At 40.3% G+C, this 14559-nt stretch overlaps 1 protein-coding gene across 9 annotated transcripts in view; it reads left to right on the plus strand.

Moving 5' to 3' along the window:
• The window catches only part of tenm1 (teneurin transmembrane protein 1), a 1611625-nt gene that overhangs the window by 1256307 nt on the left and 340759 nt on the right, over positions 1–14559 (plus strand). Inside the window, exon 2 of one of the 9 annotated variants that reach the window (XM_052021046.1) lies at positions 5886–5933. The exons of the other annotated variants lie outside the window; for them this stretch is intronic. The gene's annotated coding sequence lies outside the window, so the exon portion shown is untranslated. The remainder of the gene's footprint in view (positions 1–5885; positions 5934–14559) is intronic. 9 annotated transcript variants of the gene reach the window in all.

Consider the following 14559-nt stretch of genomic DNA (forward strand, 5'->3'; position numbering starts at 1 on the left):
CTGACGTTGAGTGCGAGGTTGTTGTTGCGACACCACTCAATCAGCCGATCTATCTCACTGCTATACGCCTCCTTATTGCAATCTGAGATTCTGCCAACAACAGTGGTGTCATCAATGAATTTATAGATAGCGTATGAGCTGTGCCGAGCCAAGCAGTCATGAGTGTAGAGAGAGTTGAGCAGTGGTTAAGCACGCATCCTTGAGGTGCACCTGTATTGATTGTCAGTGAGGAGATGTCCCTACCAATCTGCACTGACTGGTCTCCCGCTAATGGAGTCAAGGATCCAGTTGCAGAGGGAAGTACAGAGGCCCAGGTTTTGAAGCTTGTTGATTAGTACTGAAGGGATGATGGTGTTAAACGCTGAGCTGTGATCGATAAACAGCAGCCTGACATATGTTTTGCTGTTGTCTCGGTGCTCCAAAGCTGAGTGGAGATCCAGTGAGATTGCGTCTGCTGTAGATCTATCGTGGCAGTAGGCAAATTGCAGCGGATCCAGGTCCTTTCTCAGGCAGGAGTTAATTCTAGCCATGACCAACCTGTCAAAGCACTTTATCACAGTAGATGTGAGTGCTACCAGGCAATAGTCATTGGGGCAGCTCACTCTGCTCTTCTTGGGCACCGTTATGATTGACGCCCTTTTGAAGTAGGTGGGAACCTCAGACTGCAGCAGTGAGAGGTTGAAGATGTCCTTGAACTCTCCAGCTAGTTGGTCAACACAGATTTTCAGTACCCTGCCAAGTACACCGTTGGGCCCTGACGGCTTGCGAGGGTTCACCCTCTTGAAAGATGTTCTGACGTCGACTTCCGAGACAGGGATCACAGGGTTGCCAGATGCTGTGGGGATTTGCACAGGTATCATGTTATTCTCCCTTTAAAAGTGTGCATAACAGGCGTTGAGCTCATCAGGGAGTGAAGCATCACTGCCATCTATGCTGTTAGGTTTCACCCTATAGGAAGTAATGGCATGCAAACCCTGCCAGAGCTGTCAAGGTTCGATTGTGTCCCTAACTTCACATGGAATTGCCTTTTCACTCTCACAATGGCCTTCCGTAGGTCGTACCTGGACTTCTTGCAGGGTTCTGGATCGCCAATCTTGAACGGCACAGATCTAGTCCTCAGCAGACTGCGAATCTCCTTGTTCATCCAGGGCTTCTGGTTTGGGAAAACTCAGTATTTTCTTGATGGCACATACTCGTCCACGGAGGTCTTGATGAAGTCGGTGATGGCTGTGGCATAATAGAGCAGGATTAGTGTCTCAGAATGTTCAGGGTGGTGGGCTTTCTCTCTTTTGTCTCCGAGTGGAAAAAAAAGATTTTGGTTAAAACGAAATAAACCAACACTAGGCAAGATGGCTTACAAAGGAATAACATTTGCGTGTAAAAAAGACTTTGTTAATCCTTGATCATACATAAATCTGGATAATAATTAAAAGTCTTTCCTTCAATTATTAATTAAATAATAAATGTACATAAGAACACAAATAAATAACAGAAGTAGTCCACCAGGCCTCTAAAGCCTGTCCCGCTATTCAGTCTGATCATTGCTAATCCATGGTGGCGTCAGCTCCTCTTCTGTGCCAGTTTCTTGATCTTTCAAATATTTATCTGTCTCAACCTGAACTTAATGAATCTCTTGAACTCTCAACTTGAGAGTTCCAGAGATTCACTGCCCTCTGAGAGAAGAAACTTCTTTGCACTGCACCTCAGTTTTAAATGACTGGCCTCTTATTTTGTAGCGTAGTCTTCTTGTTCGTGGCTCTCCCATTAGTGAGAACACCTCAACATCTGTTCTGTGAAGCCCCTTTAGGATCTTGTATATTTGAAAAAGGTCACCCTTCATTCCTCTGAACTTCAAGGAATACAGACCTAAACTCTCTAGCCTCTCTTGAAGGGAATCCCGATCAGCCATGTCTCCGTAATAGTTATTAGATGATGCTCATATGTTGTTCCCTGTGTTGTCAGCTGATCCGCCTCACTGCAAATGCTAAGTGCATTCAAATAAAAGCCATTAAGCTTTGATTATTTATAGTTCATACTAACTCTGGATTTGGTCTGTGCTACGTATTTGTATTTACATTTTCTTCTTCTTTGCTTGTCAAATTCCCCCTCACTATCCTGTGCCATCACTCTCTCATTTCCTTTTGATATATTAAACAGGCAATTCATGGAGATCTCCCGTCTTCTTATTTAGTTGAAAGCCCTGTCAAAAACTCCATTAATGTAATTCACTAAGATACTGGTCCCACCCAGCACAATTCAGTGAAGCCCATCCCAATTCTCTTCCCTAGTAGTGGTGCCAATATCACACCAATGACACAATCCTTCACCTAACATGAAATCCTGAACACTAGGGCTAAATCCAAATGTTTTAATTCTAACCCCTTCCCCAGTCTTAACTATTAATCCTGATGTTGAGCATGGGCCTTGGATCTCTATCCCAAAATGGACATAATGGTGAAAGGGCAGAATTGGAGGTGGTGCAGCAATCATCTTTTATGTAACCCATCAAATTCTTGCTTCTGTTAAAATCAGTGAAAGGAAATTCTAGTGAGTGTCATTACATCAGAACTCAAAGGGGATGACTTAACAGAAGCTGTCAATGTGGATGTATAATGCAATGATTAAAATAAAAGGATATAAGAATGAATGCAAAAAATGTGAAATAGAGTTACACAGCATTTACAGTGACATCTGAAAAAGAAAAGAGAGGTCCATGCTTTGGATAGAAATCTTTCATGATGTCAAGCTTCAGAACTGATCCCTATGAAAAATCTTCCCCAATACATGAATCTATACTCTCTTGTTAAAATGGCTAACAAGTTCCTATTTCTGTTCATAGCACCTTCCACTGAAATGATGCCTTATTCCTCATTTCTGAAAATACGTTACAGTCTCTGAATGGAAAAATGCACTTCCTAGTCAAGGGAGACAAAATTTACAAGATCTCCAAATAAAAAACTATGAGAAAGGATGATATGCCATGATGTCAGTTGAGACTGCAAAGTGTAGAATGCCTAAAATGAGCGTAGAGACTGCCTGGATGAAGGAAATTGAATAATGTATGGCAGGCACAGCCCTCAGTGTTACGCAAAACAGAAGAGAGAACTCTTGGATCCTGTGGTGCTGGTTAAATGCTCTGTTACAGAACATTAGAGCCAGTGGAGGGGCTGTCTCTTGAAAATAGGAGTGTTTTATGTCATTCAAGCAACTTTGTCCAGATATAGCTGCATATTTTGTACATATACCATATCACAATTAAAAATTCTCCTTCACCTTTTTCACAATTTTCCAATCAAGCTAGTGCTAATACTAACAGATTACCTGCTTCTGGTCATACTTTGACCTGTGTTTTAATCAACAATAGTGAACTTATTTGACAACTGAAAATAGAATTGTTGAAGAATTTGAATCAAAAAAATGTACCTGCTCTCTTCTTTCTTAGTACAATTTCACATGATTACAACAGCTTTTTAGTTTTAAGAAGATGGTCATTCGTTAAAGAGTGACCGCAACAAGAATTAATGGAGTGTTGTGGTGGGTGAGATTATCGGGCCCATTTGTGACGTAAACTGATCGCTATGCATTCTTTTTCAGCAACAGTCAATCTGAAATAAGAACTTACTTTCTCCTCTGGTCACATCACCTGAATTGCTAACACAACTGAAATCAGCTGACCAGGTATTGAGTCTGGGATACCTTTGTCAGTGCTTTTCCTCTACCAAGCAATACAGCAGCTCTTTTATCTGCAATATGATAATACATTTCTGCAGTGATAAATTGAGGAGTATTGATTGGCACTCAGATCTCATCACAAATGTGTATCAAATTTCATTTTGGCTTGTGTCTTGTTTCCTGGTGCATCATGGCTACACAGGGGCCAACAAGCAAATTGCATTTCAGCTAACCCAGCCTGCACCTCCTTCCAGGCAATCAAAATGGAAAAATAATGATCCTAGTTCTTGAATAGTTCATAACTTGTCTGACAAACTCCCAGGGCAACATGAATGAGTGAGGAGATAATGAATGGGAATAAAAGGCAGAAATGCAGTTGGACATCAATATCATTAAAGAAAGAAAGTGGTAAACACATCTTGGTACAACCAGGAGTATGAATTATACTGGTCCCTGTTTCTTTTGTTATGATCCTGAAGTGTCAGATGAAAGCACTGTGTGATTACCGTAGGTTTTCTATCTGACTATATCCTAAGACATAGCACTAATTGCATCCATGTCGAAACTCTTGGAAGACTGTGTGAAAGCTGCTCTTGAAGCCAAAGGCCTCATGGCTTTCAAATTTGATTTTCAGACAGCTGTGCTGGCAAAGTTGAAAATTTTTGTTGCAATTCATATTTATAATATCTGAAAAGTAGAATGACTAAGCAAGTACAATAAGTAATGAAGCAGAAGCAACGTATGACTATAGATCATTTGAAATACAAATATAGTTAGCATCGGTCTGTAAAACTCGAACTCAGTATTTCAGTAATTGCCTTTTCCTCCCAACAGTAGATCCATGGCATATTTTATTGCATAATTTCATTGGTTTTTCTCTGACAGTGGTTGTTAGTTCATTGACTGCCTTGGGCTGGCCATATAGTTGATGTAGCGTTTTTAAGCTGCTATTTTTCTATAAAGAAGAGACATTACAAACTGGTGCAATATTTTTTGTCAACTGCTCCAAAACACAACAGGGATTGAGCTATATGATGTTGTTCATGAACTGAATCTTAATTTTTCTTCCTTTCTTTTGCTGACCATTTTCTTTCTGCAGACAGAGTGACTTCTGAAATGACTGTGCTTGTGAAGCAGCCTCAAACCAAGCTTCTTTTTCTTTGAACCTTTTTTCACAAGCACAGTTATTGAACACATAACTTGAAGTCCATTTCTCATTTCTGTATTGCAAGATGTCTCTGTTTGGTCCAGAAATATTCCTAGTATGTAAATTCTTAAAGGAGATAACTGAGAGGGATTTGCCCAGAATATATCCACACCTTTAAAGGCTTTAATAGCATGCTGAAGCCCACCAATCAATCTTTTGGTTATGGGCCTAGGGCAGCAAACTACTGTGCCATTCAGAGAAATCATTTCATTCATTCTGTTTCTGTCAATCAAAAATAGAGCTCTAAACAATGCATTGTACCAAGGAAACCCATCACAATCTAATCATGTGATCTCATAAATATAATTCTCCAGTCCTGACAACTTCTTCATAAATTTCTGCACCCTGTTTCATGTTATCACTCTCCTTCTATGATGCATAACTGTACACAGTATTCTAGCTGTGATCCAATTAGTGTTTTATACTCCACTGGTTTTCTAAAACAGTCAGGAATTCCACATGCCTCTGTAAATACCTTATCTACTTGTCACATTACCTTAAGGGTTCTGTGGAGGTGCACTCCAAGATCCCTCAGTTCCTTTATATTGTTTAGTATCCTACAATTTATCATGTATTGCCTTGCCAAATACATGACTTCACACTTCACCAGATTGAATTCCAAGTGACACTTTTATGCTCATCTAACCAGTCCATCGATTTCTTCTTGTATCTTAGATCTTTTTTCCTCACTACTAACACCACATCAAGTCTGGGTTCAGAATCAGGTCTGGTGGGCTGGAGATAGGGAATGTAGGTTACAAAATGTGGCTTTAATTAAGTCTTAAGTGGGGAAGGGGGAGGGAGGGATTGTCTAGAAGTTGACATGTGAGGGGTAGCACCAACCCTTTGTAGTTGAATTTCTGTACCAACATACCAGAGGTGTTAAAAAAAGATGAAATGGTTTAGAGAAAGTCAATGCACTGCTTCAAGTTATGTTAGAAGGCAGATCATGAATCACTGTCAAGAAGATTTACTTCATGCCAAAAATGATTTCTGTTTAAAATAGGCTTCCAGAAAGAAGAGTGAAAGTGCAAACTGAGTTTCCTGGTGTGAGGTATGGATATTCACCTGCTTGTACTGTAGCTTTATTTAGATGGCCCAAGATAGCCTTTCCACTTGTAGTTATGATCTTATAAATCACAAATATCATGTTTTTAATTCTATGTATGATATAATATCAAAAGCTTTTTTAAATCAAATCAATGCTATGGAAGAGAGGTTAGAGCCAGGCCTCTTCTCCATGGCTAGAGAAGGCTGAGAAAAGATTTGATGGAAGTGTTGAAAATAATGACAGGTTTATTTGGGTAAATGAATAAAATGCTGTTTACATTAGTGGATGGCTCACTGATCTATATCCCACTGTATTCTTTGGTAACCTTTTATATTTCTCCACAACTCCACCAATTTGACAAGGTCCAATCTGAGGAAGTTGTCAGGATTGGAGAATTATACTGTATTTATAAGATCACATAATTAGATTGTGATGGTTTTCCTTGGTACAATGCTTAGTTTAGAGCTCTATTTTTGATTGACAGAGACAGAATGAATGAAATGATTTCTCTGTATTCTGTAAATGTTTGTGGTTTCTCACTGTACCCATCCTCATTGCCCATGCTCATTACCCACCACCTCCTGATAACCCATCCGAGAAACAATCTTGCATTTGACAAGGTTCCTCGTGGTAGATTCATGCAGAAGATAAAGATGCATGGGATCCAGGATGAATTGGAAGTTTGGATTCAGTCCATGTAGATAATGTCCACCACCTTACCCTCATCAAGCACCTATGTCACCTGCTCAAAAAACTCAATGTTTGTAAGATGTGACCTGCCCTGCACAAAGCCATACTGACTATCCCTAAGCAGGCCATGCCTTTACAAATGTGCATAAATCCTATCCCTCAGTATCCTCTCCAATAGCTTCCCTGCCACTGACGCAAGGCTCACTGGCCTATAATCACCTGGATTATCCCTACTTCCCTTCTTGAACAAAGGCACAACATTTCCTCTTCTCCAGTCCTCCAGGATCTTGATACCCTCACCCCAATCCCAGATACCTCTAAAAACTGATCCTGCAATTGATCCCAAACATTTACTCACTCATGATTGGTTCATAGGTCATGCAACTTTAGTCTGCTTTCCAACAAATTTTTGCTGGAATGAATGAGAAGCTGGCTGGATATCTTTAATGAGATTCTGGAGTAAAAATTCTCTGGTCCTGTCTTTTGCCACAGTTGCTGAAAACTGCCCCTTGTTTCCCACCCAACTCCCCACAACTCCCCTGTTAAAGTTTGGCCTCCTTTAACAGTCATGCAGTATTAAAGATAATCATCTTCTGAAAAATAAATTTAAAATTCCTGGGACAATGATTTAAGAGGAGAAGTCCATAGAAAAGAAAATCATGATGGAAATGTGTAGCAGAGATGAATATCATTTTGCACAATTGTCCAAGATCAAAATGACTCCCATGAAAACTGCTTAAACAATGATTTTTGAAGATTTTAAAAGGGGTTATTTTGATTGTGTACAGAAGTTATATTTAGTAAAGGATGTATAAATCAGCAAACTCACTAATAGTGCAGTACGTCTGCTGAATTTGCATTCCTGGCGCAGATCAAAGTTGCCAAGGTGCAAGAAAAGCTGACATCATCACTAATGACAGACAGGGTCTGCAGTCACATTTTTATTGTCAGCCTAGGTCATGTGCTACCCACAACTTTTTGACTCAATATCAAGAATGCTGTCGACTGAAGCAAAATGACAATATACTGTGTGGTGTTCAGGCACAGCATTAAGTGAAGGATAGCTGGCTGCAGTTTCTCCACTCCTGCTTAACTAAACACATACCCAGTAACCTGTATGGGTTGTAAGTACTTAATTCCTTCACTGGAGAGCAGATATCAAAACCAAAAGTACTATCTTTACAATAATCAGCACACTGTCATAATCTGTTGTCAGTTTTTCTCTGTGGTCTTATTAGTGACTGACCCTGTGCTGCCACTCCACAAATTTCTGTAGCTTTCAAACACTTCACTTCAAAATCCATTATTCTTTTTTCTCTGATGCTGGATAGCAAGTAGCCATAGGGCACTGAAACGTGGAAAGATTCGGCACTGTCCAATCCCAACAGCCTAAGATGAATCCATCAAGATTCTCCATCAAATTTCTGGGCCTTCATTTCCTCATAATTTATGCCCATCCTCTTATTGGTGTAAATGCAGCATTAATCTTGTTTACTCACTTCACATGCCCAATGAACTTCGGACAACACACTGCCTAAATGTTTAATCCAGTTCAGGACCCCTAAGTAGCAGAATCTTTCTGTCTCTGGACCAGGAGCTCTGACCAATTGTATTGCTGTGGTTTCTGTCTCATCTAAGATCCAGTTCTGAAGCATGGAACATAAGTCATTATTGTATATCCTCCATATGATATTGCCTATTAAGTGGCTGGGAAAGTGAGAGTATATGCATCCACATTTGTGACATGACCAGGGAGCATTATCTTATTCTGATTAAGCTGTAGTCCTAGTACTTCAGACAAATCTGAACTCTATTAGTTCAGAAATACGAGAGTTGAATTTAAAGCCATTTCCAAAAATGTAACTTTCAATAAGCATTGCCAATAACAAATTTTGAGTTTTATAATCCTGTTATATCAGTTTGCCCCACCATCAAAGTAGTTTCAGTTTCTCTTTGATGTAAACAATGCAGTAGCTCAAATCAAATTTTGCAGAAAGAAGTGGAATTAATTGAAAGACAGTTGCACATCACAATAGTTTTGCATTAGTTGCTATTCAACAGCATTCATTGTTGAGCAATCCTTAAAACTGTACAAAATGCTTCATCCTAATCTCCTTTTCTCATCAAAACATTGAACGTTCTGTTGGTCTTTTGGTGGCATCTCCAGCACAATTGGTATTGGTATTGGTTTATTATTGTCAGTTGTACCGAGGTACAGTGAAAAGCTTGTCTTACAAACCGATCGTACAGGTCAATTCATTACACAGTGCAGTTACATTGAGTCAGTACAGAGTGCATTGATGTAGTACAGGTAAAGATAATAACAGTACAGAGTAAAGTGTCACAGCTACAGAGAAAGTGCAATGCAATAAGGTGCGAGGTCACAACAAGGTAGATCGTGAGGTCATAGTCCATCTTATTGTATGAGGGAACTGTTCATAGTCTTATCACAGTGGGGTAGAAGCTGGCCTTAAGTCTGGTGGTATTTGCCTTCAGGCTCCTGTATCTTCTACCCGAGGCAAGAGGAGAGAAGAGAGAATGTCCCGGGTGGGTGGGGTCTTTGATTATGCTGGCTGCTTCACCAAGACAACGAGAGGTAAAGACAGAGTCCAAGGAGGGGAGCCTGGTGTCCGTAATGCACTGGGCTGTGTCCACAACTCTCTGCAGTTTCTTGCGGTCCTGGGCAGAGCAGTTGCCGTACCAAGCCGTGATACATCCAGATAGGATGCTTTCTATGGTGCATCTGTAAAAGTTGGTTCAAGTTCCAGTTCAAGTTACTTTATTGTCATTCATCCATGCTATAAAAACACATGGCAGAACGAAATATCGTTTCCCCCAGACTCACACAACAGAGGACATACATAGAACAGAAGACATACAATAAACACAAACAAAAAACAGAAAATCAAAAAAAAATAGTGCAAGTACAAACAGTGCAAAAAAACAGTATATACAAACTACAAGTTTAGTGCAGAGTTAGTGCAAAACCGAGTTGGACAAGAGAAATACAAGCTCAGTGTGTTGTACTCATTGTATAAACATGTTCAGCAGCAGGCAAAGTTCTTATACGCTGTTGTGCAAACCAGAGCTTTTGACACGGCATTTGTCTACCAGGGTATTCAGGAGCCTGACAGTCTGGGGGAATAAACTGTTGTGCAATCTAGTAGTTCTGGCCTGAATGCTCCGGTACCGCGTGCCAGATGGCAGTGGGACAAATAGATCATGGGAGGGATGAGAAGGGTCGTCTATAATTCTATAAACCTTACATATGCATCATGTATTGTAAATATCCGAGATGGAGGGAAGAGGTACTCCAATGATCTTTTTCGCTGTACTCGCAATTCTCTGCAAAGACTTACGGTCAGAGATGTTACAGTTACTGTACCAGGTGAGAGTCAAAGGGGACAAACCAAATTTCTTTAGCCTCCTGAGGAAGTAGAGGTGCTGGTGAGCTTTCTTGGCTGTGGCTTCTACGTGATTTGACCAGGACAGGCTACTGGTGATGTTCACTCCCAGGAACTTGAAGCTCTCAACCTCAGCACCATTGATGTAGACAGGTGCATGTACACCACCCCCTTTCCTGAAGTCAATGACCAGCTCTTTTGTTTTGTTGACATTGAGGGAAAGGTTGTTGTCATGACATCATTCCACCAAGCTCTCTATCTCCTTCCTGTACTCCGACTCATCGCTGTTTGAGATACGACCTACAACGGTGGTATCATCTGCAAACTTGGAGATGGAGTTAGAGCAGAATCTGGCCACACAGTCATGAGTGTATAGGGAGTAGAGTAGAGGGCTGAGGACGCAGCCTTGTGGGGCACTAGTGTTGAGAATAATCGTGCCGGAGGTATTGCTGCCTATCCTCACTGATTGCGGTCTGTTTGTTAGAAAGTCAAGGATCCAGTTACAGAGGGAGGTGTTGAGTCCTAGGTCTTGGAGTTTGGTGATAAGCTTACTTGGGATTATTGTATTGAAGGCAGAGCTGTAGTCAATAAACAATAGTCTAACATAGGTGTCTTTACTGTCCAGATGCTCCAGAGCTGAGTGTAGGGCCAGGGAGATGGTATCCACTGTAGACCTGTTTCGGCAATAGGCGAATTGCAATGCGTCCAGGTTGTCTGGTAGACTGGAGTTGATGCGAGCCATGACCAACCTCTCAAAGCACTTCATGGTGGTGGATGTCAGAGCCACTGGTCGGTAGTCATTGAGACATGTTACCTTGCTTTTCTTCGGTACCATGATGATGGTAGTCTTCTTAAAACAGGAGGGAACCTGAGCTTGAAGCAGGGAGAGGTTAAATATGTCTGCAAATACTTCTGCCAGCTGGTCAGCACAAGATCTGAGCACACGGCCAGGGACACCATCTGGGTCAGGTGCTTCCCTCGTGTTCACTCTCCGGAAGACTGATCTTACGTCCTCCACTGTGATCACAGGTTCAGCTTCATTGGTGGCTGTCAGGGTGGATGGTGACAATCCACTTCCCTTCTGTTCAAAATGCACGTAGAATGCGTTAAGTTCATCCGGAAGGGATACGCTGTTGTTAGCTATGCAGCCCGACTTTGTCTTGTAGCCTGTTATGGCATGTAAGCCCTGCCATAACTGACGGCTGGTCAGGGACTCTATTTTGAGTCTGTATTGCCTCTTGTCATCCCTGATAGCTTTCCGAAGGTCATACCTCGATTTCTTGTACAGATCAGGATCACCAGATTTGTGTGCAGCAGTCCTCTCCAAATGCAAATCCAACAGTATAACTTGGTCAAAGCTCCATTCTTATCCAAAACCACACTACCTTATTATTATCAACAACCAAAGAACATTGATTTTAGACTTATTGCTCAGAATTCTGTTGCTTCATTAATTGTTTTTATTCTCTTAATGAAAAGTTTGACTACAGAGGACCTCCTAATGAGGAAATCATGCCTCATCCTAGGGGTTAATAATGATAAGGCATGATGATATTTGTAAATAAAATGTGTTTTACTGTACTCCATTAGAAGCTGGCGTGTCTTGAAGTAAATTGTCTTGTAATTGTTTGCGCTAGTGGTAATTAAATGATTATTAAAAAATGCTATGCTCAATTGACTTTAATTTACTTCATTATGTTTACTAATTGAAGCTGTCAAATATACTGTGATGAGAAGCAACTATAGCAGTATTTTGTTCTCTTCACAGCAAAAAAATATTATTTAGAAGAGGTAATGCTTGTGTAAATTAGTAATTTAACAGATTACAAAGCTAGCAGGGTATCATGATTCTGAATGCATTGTAAAACTAAAGATTAACTGTGTGAGGTCGAAGCTTGGTCATTCTTTATGTGCATCTGAAAGCCCAATCGCTGTTGGAGATTTTGTGCAATTCCCACGTAACTATAAAAGCATGTTTCCTCATAAAGCATTGATATTGCAATGTAGAGGAGTTGAGTTGATAAATATTATATATATTTTAGCATTATGCCTAGTTTATTTTCTAATAACAGAGTAAAGGCTCATTGAGATGGCTAAGCCAATTAGATTCAGTCGACTTTTTATAACATCATTCTGTATAGGCAAACAATGGCCAGAATTTTGCAGACCATGTTGAAGCTTAGTGCTTCTGCCAACATTAAAGAAAGCTGCCTGTGAAAATCTAATGTTCCCTTTGATGTGTTCCCCTTTTTGACTTTGGTTGCTGTTAGTTGATGGCATAATGCGATTCTTGGCATTCAACAACTGTGATGTTATCCACCTGGCTAAGCAACACTATGATGAAGAATTCTCAGAGGCAGCAAGCCAGCAAGTAAAACACAGCCTTTTTAACTTATATTTTAAAATTTTACATAGAAGATTAAGAAAGAAGCTGAAAGATAGCAAAAGAAATTTAAAACATTTTTAATAATGTAAGTTACAAAAACAATTATCTTTTGAAATATTTTTACCTAAGGGAATTACATTCCACATACAAAAATTTAGTTTTTAGAGCCAGTGTGTTTACAAAGCTATAATTCTGCATGGTATACAAATACAAATCTTGACATGAAAGGAAGCATGACTCATTTTTAAGAACTTTTACATTATCAATATTTTATAAGTATCTCAATTTCTGGTCAATTCACTGGTTACACTGGAGATGGCTGTGAAGTAGCAGCAGTGGGGAAGAACAAAGGAATTCTGACAGGAGCTTCTGGATTTCCACATGTAACTAAACGTGTATCTATGCCAGATGTTGCCAACTGTCTCACAGCATGATGATGGCAAACACTGACAGGCTCAAAATCATAACCACACAATCTGGGCCATTGCAATACTGCAGTCCCTTGTCCTAATTACCATGTTCTCTGATGTTGAGCAGATTGATTGCTTAGAAGTTAACTCACCAGGAACGTGAAATAACTTGTAATAGACCAACTGCTGGGTGTCAATTTATATGGTACTTTAAAGTGTCTTTGCAATTAATTTGGAAATAGTGTTACGTGTGTAGGATAGACTTGGGGGTTACATTAGGTAGGCAACATTGTGGACCCCAGATAAAATATGTAGAATGGAATTCAAATAATTTTGGTTGGGCAGAATTCTTTTAAGCTGAGAATCATTCTTTGAAGATATTAATAAAGTCTGCTAAAATAATGAATTTTTCTTGCCAAAGAAGAGAAATCGTGCCAGAACCATAGCATTGTGCAGCTCCAGTAATTTAACTTAACACTTCTATCCACCCTAAGGACATAATGTGGGTCAACTTCCACCAGTAAGAGTCACAAGACCTTAAATATTTTACTATTTCCAAGGATGTTGCTTAAGCCATTGTTTCCTTATGTTTCTTTCTAATATTTTCTAGTTTAATTAGTTAATGCATGGGTGATCCTTTTAAAGGAAACCTACATTGCAGGCATTCTGTTCTTGAAGTAATTGTTGCTCTTTTTAATCATCCAGCTCACTTTCATCTTGAGTGACGACTTTCTTGCATTTGATCATAAGTTAGCTAAAACATGCTCTCACAACCTCAGCTTTGTTTCTCAGTAATCATAGAGCAATACAGCACGGATACAGGCCCTTCGGCCCAACGAATCCATGCTGACCACAGTGCCCACCCAGCTAGTCCCAATTTCCTGCATTTGGCCCATATCCCTCCAAGCCCCACCCCTGCATGTACCGTTTCAAGTGCTTCTTAGATGATACTATTGTACCTGCCTCAACCACTTCCTCTGGCAGCTCATTCCATAGACTCACCATCCTCTGCATGAAAAAGTTGCCCCTCAGGTCCCTTTTAAATCTTTCCCCTCTCACCCTAAATCTATGCCCCATAGTTTTGGACTCTGCTACCCTGGGGGAAAGACTGTTGCCATCCACCTTATCGATGCTTCTCATAATTTCAAACATTTTTATAAGGTCTCCCCTCATTCTCCTATATTCAAAGGAATAAAGACTTAGCCAGGCCAACCTCCCCCTATAACTCAGGCCCTCTAGTCCTGGTGACATCTTTGAAAATCTTGTCCGCACTCTTTCCAGTTTAACCATGTCTTTCCTATAACAGGGTGACCAAAACTGTACACAGTTCTCCAAGTGTGGCCTGACCAATGACTTATACAGCCGCAATATAATGTCCCAACTCCTATGCTCATTGCCTTGACTGATGAAGGCCAATGTGCTAAACGCCTTTTTCACTACCCTGTCCACCTGTGATGCCACTTTCAACAAACTATGCACTTATGCTCCTAGGTCCCTCTGTTCCATTACACTCCCTAGTGCCCTACCATTCATAGTCTAAGTCCTACACCAGTTTGACTTTCCAAAATGCATCACCTTACACTTCCCTAACTGATCAAGATCCCCTGTAATCTATGATAACCTTCTTCACTATCAACAACACCTCCTAATTTTGTGTCATCCGCAAACTTATTGATCAAGCCTTCTACATTCGTATCCAAATCATTGATATAAATGATGAATAACAAAGGCGACAGACT

The sequence above is a fragment of the Pristis pectinata genome, chromosome 8 (genome assembly GCF_009764475.1).
Source record: "Pristis pectinata isolate sPriPec2 chromosome 8, sPriPec2.1.pri, whole genome shotgun sequence".
In the NCBI taxonomy this organism is placed as follows: domain Eukaryota; kingdom Metazoa; phylum Chordata; class Chondrichthyes; order Rhinopristiformes; family Pristidae; genus Pristis; species Pristis pectinata.